Source organism: Rhinopithecus roxellana, chromosome 17 (genome assembly GCF_007565055.1).
Source record: "Rhinopithecus roxellana isolate Shanxi Qingling chromosome 17, ASM756505v1, whole genome shotgun sequence".
NCBI lineage: Eukaryota > Metazoa > Chordata > Mammalia > Primates > Cercopithecidae > Rhinopithecus > Rhinopithecus roxellana.
The window spans coordinates 99,227,697-99,238,216 of NC_044565.1; the positions used below are offsets into that span (position 1 = coordinate 99,227,697).

The 10,520-nt window shown below is 46.4% G+C and overlaps 1 protein-coding gene across 2 annotated transcripts in view; it reads right to left on the reverse strand.

Annotated features, from left to right (window-relative positions):
• Positions 1-9,688, reverse strand: part of STON1 (stonin 1) — a 62,793-nt gene extending 53,105 nt beyond the window's left edge. The window contains exons 1-2 of one of the 2 annotated variants that reach the window (XM_010371747.2): positions 9,594-9,688; positions 8,962-9,147 (exon numbers count right to left, since the gene is read on the reverse strand). The gene's annotated coding sequence lies outside the window, so the exon portion shown is untranslated. The remainder of the gene's footprint in view (positions 1-8,961; positions 9,148-9,593) is intronic. The other variant, XM_030921503.1, reaches the window with a different exon arrangement.
• Between the last annotated feature and the right edge of the window lie 832 nt (positions 9,689-10,520).

Here is a 10,520-nt window from a genome sequence, read left to right on the forward strand (position 1 = left end):
AGCCCAGGAGCTCAAGACCAGCCTGGGTAACATGGTGAAACCCCGTCTCTACAAAAACACAAAAATTAGCCAGGCGTGGTGGTGCATGCCTGTAGTTCCATCTGTTTGTGGGGGCTGAGGCTGGAGGATGACTTTGAGTCAGGGAGGTCGAGGCTGCAGTGAGCCAGTGAGCCATGATCACACCAGTGAGCCATGATCACACCACTTCATTCCAGTACAGCCTGGGCAACAGACTGAGACCCTGTCTCAAAAAAAAAAAAAAAAAAAAAAGACAGGTCAAGGTAGCTCATGCCTGTAATTCCAGCACTTTGGAGGCCAAGGCAGTTGGATCACCTGAGATTGGGAGTTCAAGACCAGCCTGGCCAACACAGTGAAACCCTGTCTCTACTAAAAATACAAAAATTAGCCTGGTGTGGTGGCATGCCCCTGTAGTCCCAGCTACTCAGGAGGCTGAGGCAGGAAGATCGCTCGAACCCAGGAGGTAGAGGTTGCAATGAGCCAAGATCACATCACTGTACTCCAGCCTGGGTGACAGAGCAAGACTCCATCTCCATCTCAAAAGAGAAAACATATATCATAACACCACACGTGTTAAAACTTGTAATGATGTGGCTAAAGCAGTATTTAGAGGTAAATTTATAGATTTAAATAAATTTACTGAAAAACAAAAAGTAAGATAGGCATGAATTCAAGTAGCTAGAAACAGAAGAAATGTAGATAAAAGTAAAAATAATGAAAAACAAAAAATAGAGATAAGAACAAGCTGTTTATTTGAAAAGACTAAGTAGTAGACCTCTATATTAATAAAGAAAAAGAGTTGTCACAAATAAACAATATTAAGAATAATAAAAGGGCAAGGAGTGGTGGTGGCTCATGCCTGTAATCCCAATACTTTCAAAGGCTGAGGCAAGAGGATCACTTGAGGACAGGAGTTTCAGACCAGTCTGGTCAACATAGCAAGACCCCATCTCTACAAAAATTACAAAACTTAGCTGGGCATAGTGGTGCACACCTGTAGTCTCAGCTACTAGGGAGGTTGAGGCAAGAGGATAGCTTGAGCCCAGGAGTTTGAGGCTGCAGTGAGCTATGATGGTGTCACTGCACTCCAGCAGTGGGTGACACTGCTGTCACCTGTCTCTAAAAAATAGATCTTGTCTCTAAAAAATAAATAAGTAAGCCGAGAGCAGTGGCTCATCCTTATAATCCAAGCATTTTGGGAGGCCGAGTCGGGGGGGATCATGAGGGCAGGAGTTCAAGACCATCCTGGCTAACACGGTGCAACTCTGTCTCTACTAAAAATACAAAAAGTTAGCTGGGTGTGGTGGCACGTGCCTGTAATCCCAGCTACTCAGGAGGCTGAAGCAGCAGAATTGCTTGAACCCAGGAGTTGGAGGTTGCAGTGAGCAGAGATCGTGCCACTGCACTCTAGGCTAGGAAACAGAGCAAGACTCCATCTCAAAGAAAAAAAAAAAGAAAAACATATATGAAAGAGGAAAAGCCACTCAACTTACTTAATAGGACCAATACAAGCTTGATACCAAACAATATAAGAACAATTTTCTTTTTCTTTTCTTTTTTTTTTTTTTTGAGATGGAGTCTTGCTCTATCACCCAGTCTGGAGTGCAGTGGCATAATCTCAGCTCACTGCAATCTCCACCTCCCAGGTTCAAGCAATTTTCGAGCCTCAGCCTCCCTAAGTAGCTGGGATTACAGGTGCATGCCACCACACCCGGCTAATTTTTGGCATTTTTAGTAGAGATAGGGTTTCGCCATGTTGGCCAGGCTGGTCTTGAACTCCTAACCTCGGGTGATCTGCCTGCCTCAGCCTCCCAAAGTGCTGGGATTACAGGCATGAGCCACCACACCCAGCCAGAGCAATATTTTAAAAAGAAAATTCTAGAACAACTTCACTTACGAACATTTGCAAAAATGCTAAATAAAATACTAGCAACTGATACCCTACAGAATAATATACCTGTATATGTATATTTATGTACATATGTTTCAACATAATTAATACACTCATCTTATTTATCATATTGTAATATCAAGAAAAAAATGGCTGGGCGCAGTGGCTCAAGCCTGTAATCCCAGCACTTTGGGAGGCCGAGATGGGCGGATCACGAGGTCAGGAGATCGAGACCATCCTGGCTAACACGGTGAAACCCCGTCTCTACTAAAACATACAAAAAACTAGCCAGGTGAGGTGGTGGGCGCCTGTAGTCCCAGCTACTCGGGAGGCTGAGGCAGGAGAATGGCGTAAACCCGGGAGGCAGAGCTTGCAGTAAGCTGAGATCCGGCCACTGCACTCCAACCTGGGCGACAGAGCGAGACTCTGTCTCATAAAAAAAAAAAAGAAAAAAAGAAAACAAGATCATCTCATATAGTTATGAAAAAGATATTAAAGTATTAAGTAAAATCTATACTCAGTCATGATATAATTTTTACCTTGTTACAAAATATTAAGAAAAGAGCAAAGTTCTTAATTTAATAAAGACTATCTACTGAAACCTTAAGCAAACTTCATGCTTAATGGAGAAACTTTAAGAGCAGTTAAAGTTAAAGACAGTAAGAAGACATGGGTGCCTGCTATCACAGTTCTATTGGACACTGTACTGGACCATCTACCCCAATGCAATAAGGTAAGAAAAAGATGTAGGAGTCACAGAAATGGAAAAGATAAATTATCATTGTTTTATGATTGTCTATATAGAAAATTCAAGAATTACCTATATGCAGACTATTAGAACTAATAAGAGAATCAGCTGGGATGCTGGGTAAAAAAACAAAATCAAAAATCAGCAATGTTTGCTTCTATGGGCCAGCAAGTAAATTAGAGAATATACTAGGACAAAAGATATTGTTTAAAATATCAACAAAATCTATAAGAAGTAAATACAGCAAAAGTTGTAGAAGACATTTATAGGGAAAATCACCAGTAATCATTCACCTGAATAAAATGAGAAGCTAGGAACAGCCAGCATTGAAAAGATGTCAGTATTAATTGAATGCAATTTCAAAGAGAATCTCAACAGGATTTTCGATGTGTGTGCAACTAGACAAACTGACGTTTATATAAACTGGTCAAATCCAAGATGGCTCAGAAATTCTGAAAAAATATAAAAATAATCATAATAGCTAACAATTTTTGTGTTCTTCCTTATATAGCAGGTATCATTCTAACATTTTCTTTTTTCTTTTCTTTTTTTTTTTTTTTGAGATGGCACCTCACTCTGTCACCCAGGCTGGAGTGCAATGGCACGATCTTGGCTCACCGCAACCTCTGCCTCCCAGGTTCACGCTATTCTGCCTTAACCTCCCGAGTAGCTGGGATTACAGGCACCCGTCACCACGCTTGGTTAATTTTTGTATTTTTAGTAGAGATGGGGTATTACCATGTTGGCCAGGCTGGTCTCAAACTTTTGACCTCAGGTGATCTGCCCACCTTGGCCTCCCAAAGTGCTGGGATTACAGGTGTGAGCCACCACACCTGACCTACTCTAACATTTTCATGCACTATCTCTTCACAGTATCTTTGTAATAGATACTATCATTATTTATATTTCATAGATGAGGAGACTGAGAGAACCTGGCAACTTACCCAAGGTCACACAGCTCACTGGGTAATCACAAATCCTCACAAATTTGTTTTTTAGGCTTTTTGATTTATTTTTTGAGACAGGATGTTGCTCTGTCACCCAGGCTGGAGTGCAGTGGCCTGATCTCAGCTCACTGGAACCTCTGCCTCCCGGGCTCAAGTGATCCTCCCACCTCAGCCTCCCAAGTAGCTGGGACCACAGGGCACACCACCATCCCCAGCTAATTTTTATATTTTTCGTTGAGGCAGGGTCTCATCATGTTGCCCAGGCTGGGCTCAAACTCCTGGGCTCAAGCGATCAGCCCGCCTCAGCCTCCCAAAGTGCTAGGATTAGAGGTGTGAACCACCGTGCCCAGCTACACAAATTTATGTAATCACAAATGCTCACTGACTGCTGGGTAGGACAAAATTTTCTAAATCCATACCTAGACATACCTGTGGAACATTTCAGAGAAAATCTTAAAAGCTACCAGGGAGAAGGCAGATTATAATAAAATGACAATCATATGTGATCAGATTTCTTGTCCTGACCTCAGTTGATCCCCCCACATCGGCCTCCCAAAGTGCTGAGATTACAGGCATGAGCCACCGCGCCCAGCTGAAAGCCTTCCTCTTAAGGCATGTTTGTTATGTAATGGGCCAGGGGCTCTAAGAATGCTGATCCTTCTAGGGATCTCAAGGTACCTTCCACAAAGAGAATGGATGGGTGATCCCTAGGAGCAGCTTGCCTGTGAGGGGACATGGTAGTACAGGATGTCAGCGTTTTTCCCCAGAGCTCTCCCCAGACTCGCTCACACTAAATATTTCCATCTCACCCAATCAGTCAGACTCACCAATGCATGGGATCATCCACATAGCCAAGCTTTCGAAAGATAATCTGTTGCTGTGTTTTCATAGTAATAAGCATCCAGCAATGAGCTTTTTATTCTCTTTCTTATTCCATGGTAAACCCTTGACTTACCCTGACATTCCATGTAACACACAGGTACATTTGAGCCTGGGTGCTTTCCCCGGGTCTTTCTACCCATCACACTCTCCTGCCGTGTGACAGGAGAGTGTGTGACACCCTGGAATCTGCAGAGCTCTGAAGACATAATTTGCCTGATCTACTTTAAAAATCTTGCCTTGTACTAAGGATTGATCCAGAATCCCATAAGGTTCCTGGAATTCCAGGCTGGCCAGGAAGCCTCCATGGATTCTTCTGGTGAGTAAAGCTAGCTTGCAAGGAAGGGGTGAGCTACCTCTAAATCTGGAGCAGTTACCAAAGACTTCTTAAGAGAAGTGACTGGGGGAGCTGGAAGAGATGGGAGGCATTTTACATTTTACATATCAATGTGTTTTTGTTTTTGCTTTTGTTTGTTTCCCCACCATCCCCCCACCCCCCCTCCACCCCTTAGGAAACAGGGTCTCGCTCTGTTGCCCAGGCTGGAGTGCAGTAGCGTGACCACAGGTCACTGAAGCCTCCATCTCCTAGGCTCAGGTGATCCTCCCAGCTCAGCCTCCTGAGGACTTGGAACTCAGGCATGTGCCACATGCCTGACTAATTTGCCCTACTTAGTCTTGAACTCCTGGACTCAAGTGATCCTTCCACCTCAGCCTCCCAAAGTGCAAGATTATAGACACGAGCCACGGTGCCCATCAGTTCTTACTAAAGCATGAAACATTTTCACTTTCCTTTTCTACTTTTTCCTTATAATTAAAATAATAATAATACATGTGCAGGGAGATGGTAGACAGTAGTGATAGAGATGCATAGACTTTAGCCACTGACCTAAATTCAACACTTGTTTCCAGCACTTAGTGGCTGTGTGACCTCGGATGAGTTACCCTTCTGGTTCTAGTTTCTGAAACTCCATAATGAAAACAATAGTAATACTTACCTCAAAGAGTTTTCAAATGAAATACCATATGTAAGTGCTTAGTTATCAGTAAATGTTAGCTATTATTATTATAAAATTTGAGAAATGCAAGTACGAAGAAAATAAAAAAAACAACTATACTCTCACCATCCATTTTGATGCATATAATTTCAGTATTTTCTGGATGTATTTTCAAAGAGTAAAATTATAGTGCTTTCTATTTAGTAATTTGCTTTTAAAAATTAACTCCAGGCTGGGCGTAGTGGCTCACACCTGTAATCTCAGCATTTTGGGAGACTGAGGTGGGTGGATCACCTGAGGTCGGGAGTTCAAAACCAGCCTGACAAACACGGAGAAACCCCATCTCTACTAGAAATAAACAAAATTAGCCGGGCATGGTGGCACATGCCTGTAGTCCCAGCTACTCGGGTGGATAAGGCAGGAGAATCGCTTGAACCCAGGAGGTGGAGGTTGCAATAAGCCGAGATCGCGCAATTGCACTCCAGCCCAGGCAAGGAGAGCAAAACTTTGTCTCACACACACACACACACACACACACACACACACACACACAAAAGTCCTATGTAATTCAACATTCTAATACAACACGATTTTAAAAGGCCACATAGTATTCCTTTGGGCTATTTTACATCTTCTTTTTTTTCCTTTTTTTTTTTTTTTTTTTGAGACAGAGTTTTGCTCTTGTTGCCCAGGCTCGAGTGCAGTAGCACAATCTTGGCTCCCTGCAACCTCCACCTCCCAGGTTCAAGCAATTCTCCTACCTTAGCCTCCTGAGTAGCTGAGATTATAGGTGCCTGTCACCACACCCAGCTAATTTTCCATATTTTTAGTAGAGACAGGGTTTCATCATGTTGGCCAGGCTGGTACTGAACTCTTGACCTTAGGTGATCCACCCGCCGTGGCCTCCCAGAATGTTGGGATTATAGGCGTGAGCCACTGAGCCCGGTCTACATCTTTTTTTTTTTCTTTTCTGAGACGGAGTCTCGCTCTGTCGCCCAGGCTGAAGTGCAGTGGCGCAGTCTCGGCTCACTGCAAACTCCATCTCCCAGGTTCAAGTGATTCGCCTGCCTCAGCCTCCCGAGTAGGTGGGATTATAGGCACCTGCCACCATGCCTACCTAATTTTTGCATTTTTAGTAGAGACAGGGTTTCACTATGTTGGCCAGGCTGGTCTCGAACTCCTGACTTCATGATCTGCCCGCCTCGGCCTCCCCAACTGCTGGGATTACAGGCGGAAGCCACTGAGCCCAGCCCATCTTTTTTTTCTTAAGAGATGGGGTCTCACTTTGTTGCCCAGTCTGGTCTTAACTCCTAGCCTCAAGTGATCCTCTGGCCTCCACTTCCCACAGTGCTAGGGTTACAGGCATGAGTCACCACACCTACCTAGCACTTCATAGGTATGAGCCGCTGTGCCTGGACTTTTCCTTTTTTATTTATTTGTATCATTTTGCTTCTTAACCACCTCTGCCTTCCTTGCTCTCCACCAGTCCCACACTTCATGTATTGATATTTCCAACTCATCTGACTTGTCCAGATGATCAGTGGCTGCTTTCTGTGGCTGTCTGGAGATAATAGCCTTCATCTCACCATCCTGACCACCTGCTCCTTAGGTCCAGGCCCCCGTGGCCTTCATTACATCCCCAGCCTCTCCTCGGACTGCTGGGCAGACTCTTGTGCCCATGACAAACCATCCAGTTTAACAATATTTCATGAGGTGGTGCAAAAGCTGGACAAGGCAGAAAGGCAACTTTTCTCTAAACTGTATAAGGTTGACTTCCAGGATATTAAGTGAACTATTAAAAATTCTCAGGAAGAGGAAGAGACTAAAGATTTTTATCTGAACACAGTACATTGTTTTTCTAAGCAACAGGGCCAAACAAGTTCAGAATTTATGGACTTACTTTTTTTCTTCTTCTTCTTTTTTTTTTTTTTTATTTACTTTTTGAATGGAAGTCACAACATTTGCCTATCAGTTATTATTTTTTTCTTTTTTTTAGACAGAGTCTTGCTCTGTCGCCCAGGCTGGAGCGTAGTGGTGTGATCTCAGCTCACTGCAACCTCCGCCTCCCAGGTTCAAACGATTCTTCTGCTTCAACCTCCCGAGTAGCTGGGATTACAGGTTCCCGCCATGCTGCCCAGCTAGCTTTTGTATTTTTAATAGAGCCGGGGTTTCATCATGTTGGCCAGGCTGGTCTTGAACTCCTGACCTCAAGTGATCTGCCTGCCCCAGCCTCCCAAAGCGCTGGGATTACAGGCATGAGTACCCGTGCCCTGCCTTAATGATGTTTTGAGACCACAGTAAAACATAACTGATTTATACCAATGGGGAACTGTCAAACTGAATCAGTGGAGAGAAGTGAATTACATTCTTTTTAACATAAACTTTTATTTCCAGTAGAACTCAAATAAAATAAAATTTTTATTTCCAAATGGTCCAATACTTGGACCTGCTTTTTAAGGAGTTGTTCAGAATCTGATCTACTACATTTGTTACAACCACATTTATTGTTTGTATGGAAACAGGAGTGGCTAAAGTTTTGAGAAGTGTGTTCTTCCTAAAAACGTAAACATTCAACATCCCCCAGCAACCATGCTCACCCAGTTCGCTCCTCAGTAGAGCTTTTTCTTCCCACCTTATGTGGAAGAAAACCCCAGCTCAGGCTGCTCCCGGCTGCTCTGGTTCTGAGTGAGTGTGCAGAGGTTTGCAATATCAGCCCCAGGTCAAGCCCTGAAAAATCTCTCCAGACTCCAGACTTGATCTGTCCAGACCCATCCGAGAATTAATAGGCTCCCCATCGTGCCCAGAGAAGCAAGCCTGTCATGGAAACACTGATTCAATCATAATAACTACTGACATAAAAACCACACAGATGAACTAAACATTTCTTCCACCCAATCAAAGTCTAGGGGAGGCCATAGCTTCAGGATTAAAATAAGTAGGGCTGTTTTTATTATGTGGTCCAGCTCATTTGAGCCTCTCCCATTGCCTTGTTTTCACAGCTCCCTTTTATGAGAAAGAAAGTGGGAGTGGGGGAGTTGGGAGGGAGACTGGAGCTATGCAGACGGGAATGCCAGGCTGGGAATACCAACAGTGTGGTGCATGTCAGGCAAACTAAAACTTCTAGCCTGGAGGAGGCTGTAATCGTGTTTGCGGTTAGTCTGAAAACAAACTACACTGAACTTCCATCTCCCAGGAAAACAGTCGGGTGTGGACTGAAGTCAAAAATTAGTATTTTTAGCAAGTATTCTCTCTCTTCCGTTTATTATTTTCTTCCTTCTTCTGTCTTTAGATATTAGAAACGCTAATTACATAAAGTATCATTATTATTAGAAGAAAGCACAGTTAGAGGGGTTAAAAATAAAACGATGCCAAACCAACAGAAACAGTGCATTCCTAAGGAGGAATAGATTTTAATTTTTCCCTGTACCCACGAGGTTTGCGGGCCCAAGGGACCCAACCCCGATACCCAGTGAATGGTCATACCTGCAGGAAATGTTTGGGCCAGTGTGGTGCCCCCGCGGCTGTGGCCCGGTGGCTTGACTCCTTGCCTTCCTTCCAAGGCAGGAGGGGACTCCAGGCTGCAGGCGCCGGCTGAGGTCCGAGCTGAGGTCCCAGGGAGCGGGAAGGGGGCAGCAGCCCAAATAACAGCAGCCAGAAAGAGGAGGGAGTCTGGGGGCGGGAGAGAGACACAGGGGCCCCGAGGGAGGCGTGAAGGGCGCAGAGCTGGTGGCCCGGGTCCGAGAGGTCGAGGGGCCGCGCGCGGGTGAGAACGAGCCCTGGCCCTCGCCCGCGGAACTTAGTCGATATTCTTTTTTTTTTTTTTTTTTTTTTTGCTGTTTGAGTTTTCTCTTTAGAGTCCGACCCCGGTCCCAGCAGCAGACTCAGAACAGAGGGGAGGCAAGGAGTCCCTGCCGGGGGGCCACCCCTCTGCGGGCCCCAGGGCGCCCTTGGGGGCGGCCAGGGCGGGCGCGGGGAGATGGGGAGGCGCCGAGCGGCCCTGGAGACGCCCGTGTCCCGGGGCGCCCGCAAACTTTCCCAGAGACGGCGGGAGGCCCCATCCTGGAGAGGGGGGTCCCAGGCCTCTCCGTCTCTGTCCCCCGGGGCTGGTCACTCACCGGCAGCGCGGTTGGAGCTCCGATTCTGGCCGCAGCCATCCACACCAGGAGGAGGAGAAAGAGGAGGGAGAGGAGGAGGAGGGGGAGGAGGGCCCGGGGCAGCCGAGTGGAGGGCGGGGAGGGGCGGCCGCAGCTCAGGGACTCCTCCCGCTTCCGCCCCCGCCCCTCCTACCCCGCTGAGCCTTCTCCCTTCACGCCTTCTTTCCCACCCCGAATCCCCGAAAGTTTTTCTGGTGTCCGACGCTCCATTCTCTTCCCTCCAATGCATCTTCTGTCCCCGAGTCTCCAGCCTCCCAGAGGAGGGGAGAGCGCTCCCTCCCGCAAAAGTCGGGGGGCGGAGCGGGGGGTAAGTATATGAGTTACGTTTCGATGCCCCCTTGAAGCAGATAGCTTGGATCCTTGGGAGGTCTGAAGTCACCCAGCACCCCCAGACCTTGTCCTCACCTCTGGGTGGGGATGATGGAGGACCTTTGCGGTCGTGCTTTCTAAGTTGCTTCATGGAGTTTTGTTTTGTTTTGTACCCCCCACCTCACCCCACTCCCCACTCCCTACCCCCCACCTTGTGATTAGGAGAACTAAAGAATTACTAAAGCCCCACCTTCCTGGGCGAATCAATCACAGCAGGAGGAACGACACAAGATAGCTTAGTGAGGGCCAAGCTGTGGGGGCGGGGAGGAGGTAAACGCGTCCAGATGCCTCCTCTGTGCTGCCTGCAGAGTGCAGAGAGAGGGAGAAGGGGCGTTGTCCTCCCAGGAGAGGCTGCAGGGTGGCTCGTAGTCCCTATTCCATCACCTGCTGGCAAATGACTCTAGGCAAGTCACTTGGCATCTCAGCCTCTTCCTCAAGTGGGGCTGCCTCAGTGGGAGCCAGTCAGAATGAAGGCACCCTCCCCAAAACCCAGGACTAGAGACTGAGCTGAGTTTGAAC